We start from the raw sequence: 6,000 nt of genomic DNA, 5'->3' as shown, positions 1-6,000 counted from the left end.
TCTCTTTTTTGGGGTTTATTTTATCCCCATCTTCTATTGAAGGCTCAGGCCATTCATGATTGGGTACAACCTACTTCTTTGAAAAGCCTTCAGAAGTTTTGGGGTTTTGCTCATTTCTGTCGTAAATTCATATGCAATTTTACCAGTATTGTCAAGCCATTGACTGATTTGACCAAGAAGGGAGCTGATGTTGTTAATTGGTCCTCAGAGGCAGTCTTGGCTTTTCAGGAGCTTAAAAGGAGGTTTACTTCTGCTCCGCTCTTGCAGCAGCCTGATGTGTCTATTCCTTTTCAGGTGGAGATCGATGCCTCGGAGATTGGAGCTGGGGCTGTCTTGTCTCAAAGGGACACTGTGACTTCTAAAATTAGACCCTGTGCTTTTTTTTTCCCGGACATTTTCTCCACCAGACGAAATTATGATGTGGGGAATTGGGAATTATTGGCTATGAAGTGAGCTTTTGAAGAATGGTGACATTGGCTGGAGGGGGCGAAACAACAAATTGTAGTACTTACTGATCATAAGAATTTGATCTACCTTGAATATGTCGGGAGGTTGAATCCTAGGCAGGCTGGATGGGTCTTGTTTTTCACGCGCTTTAGTTTTGTGGCCCCTTATATTCCTGGTACTAAGAATATTAAGGCGGGTGCCCTTTCTAGGAGTTTCTTTGCTGATTCTCTGGATGGAACCGAGCCTGTTACCATCCTGCATGAGGGAGTGATTCTCTCTGCGATTTCATCCGATTGGAGACTTGTGCTTGAGGAATTTCAGAAGCACAAACTTGAAAGATGTCCTGCAGGGAAATAATATGTTCCGGATCAATGGAGGAGTAGAGGGATGTCTGAAGTTCATTTTTCTATGTTGGCTGGTCATCCTGGGATTTTTGGCACCAGGGATTTGGTGATTAGGTCCTTTTGGTTGCCTTCTCTTTCTCGTGATGAGAGGAGTTTTGTGCAGTCCTGTGAGATCTGTTCTAGATCCATGTCTTCTTCTTCGTGTTCTAGTGGACTATTATTGCCATTGCTGGTGCCTAAGAGACCATAGACTCACATCTCTGTGGATTTTATTTCTGATCTCCCTGTTTCTCATGGGATGACGGTTATTTGAGTAATCTGTGATAGGTTTTCCAAAATTATTTATTTGGGGCCACTGCCTAAGTTGCCATCAGCTTCGTGGTTGGTACCTTTGTTTCTTCGTCAGGTGGTTCATTTGCAAGGTATTCCTGAGAATGCTGTGTCCGATAGGGGAGTCCAGTTTGTGTCTAGATTCTGGAGAGCTTTTTGTTCTAGGCTGGGAGTTGAGTTGTCCTTCTCCTCTGCGTTTCCTCCTCAGACCAATGGACAGACTGAAAGGACGAATAAGACTTTGGAAACCTATTTGTGATGTTTTGTGTCGGTTGATCAGGATGACTGGGTTTCTTTTTTGTCTTTGGCTGAGTTTGCTCTTAATAATAGAGCTAGTTCGGACACTTTGATGTCTCCTTTTTTGCAATTTTGGGTTTCATCTTCGGATTTCTTCGGGGCAGATGGAGGCTTCCGTCTGCCTGGGTGTTCATTCGTCAGTGGAGAAAATGCAGCATATTTGGGATCAAGTGGTGGATAAATTGTCCCATTCCCAGGAAAATGCCCAACGGTTTGCCAACCAACGTAGGACTGTGGGTGCCTAGTTTAAGTTAGGGGACTTGGTCTGGTTGTCGTCCAGACATGTTCCTATGAACGTTTCTTCTCCGAAATTTAAGCCAAGGTTTATTGGACCTTATAAAATTTCGAGGGTAATTAATCCTGTTTCTTTCCGTTTGGCTCTTCCAGAGACTTTCAAGATTCACAATGTCTTTCACAAGTCTTTATTGAAAAAATATGTGTAACCGGTAGTGCCCATGGTTGTGCCTCCCGATCCTGTGTTGGTCGAGGGGGATCTGGAATATGCTCCAGTATCTGGTCAATGGAAAGGTTATGGTAAAGAGGATAATTCTTGGGTGGTTGCTTCCAACATACTTGCTGATCATTTGATCCGTGCTTTTCATTGAGCCAATCCTGACAAACCCGGGGGTTTCGGTGAGGGTTCGGTGACCCCTCTTCAAGGTTGAGTACTATTGTGAAAATGTTTTCCAGTTTGGGGCTCCCTCTTGTGGTCAGTGCTGGCGATGCAGTTGATGAGTTGAGCGAAAGCCACACACCTGTGGAGGACTGGCAATCAGGGTCAGATTGGGCTATTTCACTGAGTAGTTTTCTCTGGTTACTTGCCAGTGGTCAATTGCTCCTGTGTGTTAAGGACATTCTGTAACCAGCTCTGCTCACTTCCAGAACTCCTCTCAGATAAGTAGTCTTTGTCCCTCTGCTGTTGTTTTCCACTTTCTTGTTGCTTTCTCTGCTTTGATACTAATGCATGATTCCTATTTTGTCTGTGTGGAGTTTGCGGTGGAATGGGATCATTCCACTACACTCCTGCTGGGAGTGTCTGTATACTTAGCTCCATGATTCTGCAAGGCTTGTGTTTGTCATGCTTGGTATTAAATCAGTCCCTCATCTGCATTAGTGTTTTTGGATCCCAGTAACATCTGAGTGCTGGTACAGTGGGGGAGAGGTTGTGTGACCTCAGAATGTTTCAAAAACAGAAGTGGTGGTATATATTAGGGTTTTTACGGCTGCACACAATTGCTCTTTTCTATCCTTACCTATAAAGATAGTTTGGGCCTCACGTTTGCTGAATCTGTCTTTTTTGGCATTGTATTGTATTTTTCTGTATCACCGTAGCCTTTACATGTGGGGGGCTATCTATCTATCTATCTTTGGGAAATACTCTGAGGCAGATTAGCTTTCTTATATTTCTATCTGTGAGAATATTTAGTTTTCTGGCTTTGTCGAGGCATCCAGGTCATTGTAGGCATGCCCCATGGCTACTGTTAGTTGTGTGCCAGGATTAAGTCTGCAGTCCGTTAAGTTTCCAGCCACTCTGTTACCTTTTTGGGATTCTGCATTTTTTGATCCTCCTCGGTCTCTGAATCATAACAACCTCCCCTTGAGAAAGCATCTTGAGAAACACGTGTCGGGGCTGTGTGGTGGATGTCAATATGGGTGAGTGATGCACTGTGCACGTTATTACAGGCAGCAGGCTAGCCAGTTTGATGATGTTATTCATTATATGCTATTTTGCATGTCATATTATATGATATACATTTTGACATGCTTTGGTAATATGGGCTTATTGATTCAGCCTATATATTAATTGTCATCGTCGGATGGTGTTGGTGCCTTTTTCTCTCTCCTTATTAATATGTCTCTCCATTTGGGTTTTTTTGCATCCTCCTTATAGTGGCCCTCTGACTTACTTGATGTTATTGTGCCTACATTGATTTTAAATTATTTTCAGTAAAAAGATATTTTTATCTATCCCTTTTTCTATGGTGGTTTATTCAACTACTCCTACCAAATATGTTGTTTCGTTGATCTGTGGAGTATCCCACTGGATATGAGATTTTCAGGGACCTATTCTAATTTAGATGGTTCCTGACCTTTGTCAAATTTGAATGCTTTATGAATCTTATATTAAGTGTTCCATTTGGTTGAGGTCTGGGAACTGTGAGGGCCGATCCTCAACTTTTACTTCACTGTCATTGAAAAATGTTATCTCTAATCTAGACGTATGCTTCTTGACAATGTCCTGCTGGAAAACTGTCATCCTTTTCATATCCCCAGTGTTTGAGTATATAAAGTACCTCATCTTGTAGGATACTCACATATAGCTCAGCATTAGGAAAACCATTAATCCTGGTCAAATATCCAGAGTATTTGGCTATGAAACAACCCCATTTCATTAAGCTTCCTCCACTGAACTTGACAATTCCTTTAATTTCTTGGTCCATTAGCCATAGCCCCTTTTCCCTTGTGTCTTCCAGATCCATTAGCATGCATCAGAGCGTATTCTATTGACATTCTTCTCATCACTCCAAATCACCCGTATCCAATATTCTACTGTCCATTTATCAATTTTGAAATCGAGGCTTATTCACCTTGTTTGAGGCCACCACTCCAGACTTGTGTAATGTACATTGCACGGTGCTTGCATGAACATCTGTAATGTCACTATTAGAAAGCATATGATCTACCTCCACTAGTGTGTTTATCATGCCAGAACTCATGTGCTGAGCTGCCTTAACTATATTGCCTGGACCTCCACCTCTTGGTTTTGGAATGCATAAACTTCATTTTGCATTCTTTTTACTTTCAGGTAAAATATATCTTTGTACCGTGTTATCCAGTAGAGATAAAAAAAGTTTGTATAAAAGAACTGAGAGTCCTCAGTAGTTGATACCTTTTAATGGCTAACTGAAAAGATGGTAATAATAGCAAGCTTTCAAGACTACTCAGGTCTCTTCATTAGGCATGGTATAACACAAAATCTGAAGAGTCACATATTTATACACAACAGGACATAGAATAGTGCAGTAAAAAAAAAAAAGAACAAGTTATGTGAAGCAGAACTATTACTATGGCAAAGGGGCAAACTGTTGTGGCCATAAATATTGTTGTTCATAGATAAACAGTGTGAAAGTTTTATTGTCCTCTGATTGGGGTGTCTGGTCTGGGCTGTGATGCCCCCAGATGGTCTGAGGAAAACATTTCTTAATTGATGTAAACAGACATAAATCCATGTGACACATTCATTCCTGCTCTGAATGTGTCAAAGGTCATCATAAGTTTGTATTCTCAGACGCTCCTGTCTCTTTGGGACTTGAAATTTCCTTTCATTACCAGCAATTTACAGTCCATGATGCTGTTGTCTGGGTTACAAAAATGTTTGTCCACAGGTAGATCCATCCTTTTTTCTCTAATTGTGTGGCAGTGAGAATTCATCTTTGTCCTGAGCTGTTGTCCGTTCTCCCCTACATACAGACCCCCAGTTGGACATTTGGTACATATAATCAAGTACACGACGTTAGTTGTGATGCGTCTGAAGGTACCTGGGATCTTGTAGTCCTGATGTGATCTGGAAATTTTTATCTTGTCCGTTGTAAAAATAAATGTACAGGTCGTACATTTTTTCTGGTTGCAGGGAAATGTTCCTGTTGTTGTTGGAGAGGACAGGGAGCTTCTGACAATGATGCTTCTTAGATTCGGGGGCTGCCTAAAACACAGAAGTGGGGGGTCTGGAAAAATAGATTGTAATCGGACATCTTTTTGCAGTAATGGTTGTAGTTTCCATGCAGCTTCTCTTAACACCTCCAGATTTGGATTGTAGGTGATTACAAGAGGGACCCGGTTGTTTTCTTCTTTAATTTTATAATGTAGGAGATGGTTTCTTGATATTCTGGTGGCTCTTGCAATCTGGTTTTCAATTGTTCTTGGGTGGTAGCCTTAATTCAAAAAGGTCTTTCTGAGGCCCTCAAGGTGATTGTCTCTACTGACTGTACACTATAGAGTTTTTTATGTGTTTTGGATGAAAATTGTCCCATTTCAGGTATGTTGGACGGTCAATTGGCTTCTTGTACAGGGATGTCTCTATTTCATTGTTCCGTAGTTTAATGATGGTGTCCAAAAAGTTGATTTCAGTGCAGGAGTAGTTGAGTGTTAGGTTGATGGTGGGATGAAACTGATTAAAGTGTTCATGGAAGGTCTTCAGCTGCTGCTCAGACTCTGTCCAGATGATTAAAATATCTTTCAATGTAACGGTAGTAGGCCAGAGGCCTGATAGGACAAGAGGATAAAAAGTCACTCTTAAGCTTGGCCATGAAAAGATTTGCATATTGTGGTGCCATTTTGATTCCCATTGCAGTCCTAGTCTCCTGTAGATATATGTTATTGTCAAATGCAAAGTAATTATGGGTGAGGATGAATTTTGTAAGTTTAAACAAGATGGAGGGGTGCACAGCCTGAAATAGGATAATGAGTGCAGCCTTATGTGTGAAAGTAATAATGTACGAAGAGGAGGAAAAGGACACACATAAATTAGGCACACATCAAAAAATTATAGGCAGGAAATAATTCAATAACAATTTTATTGGGT

The sequence above is a fragment of the Anomaloglossus baeobatrachus genome, chromosome 2 (assembly GCF_048569485.1).
Source record: "Anomaloglossus baeobatrachus isolate aAnoBae1 chromosome 2, aAnoBae1.hap1, whole genome shotgun sequence".
In the NCBI taxonomy this organism is placed as follows: domain Eukaryota; kingdom Metazoa; phylum Chordata; class Amphibia; order Anura; family Aromobatidae; genus Anomaloglossus; species Anomaloglossus baeobatrachus.
The sequence above is the reverse complement of the archived record's forward strand: the minus strand, read 5'-3'. Positions refer to the sequence as shown.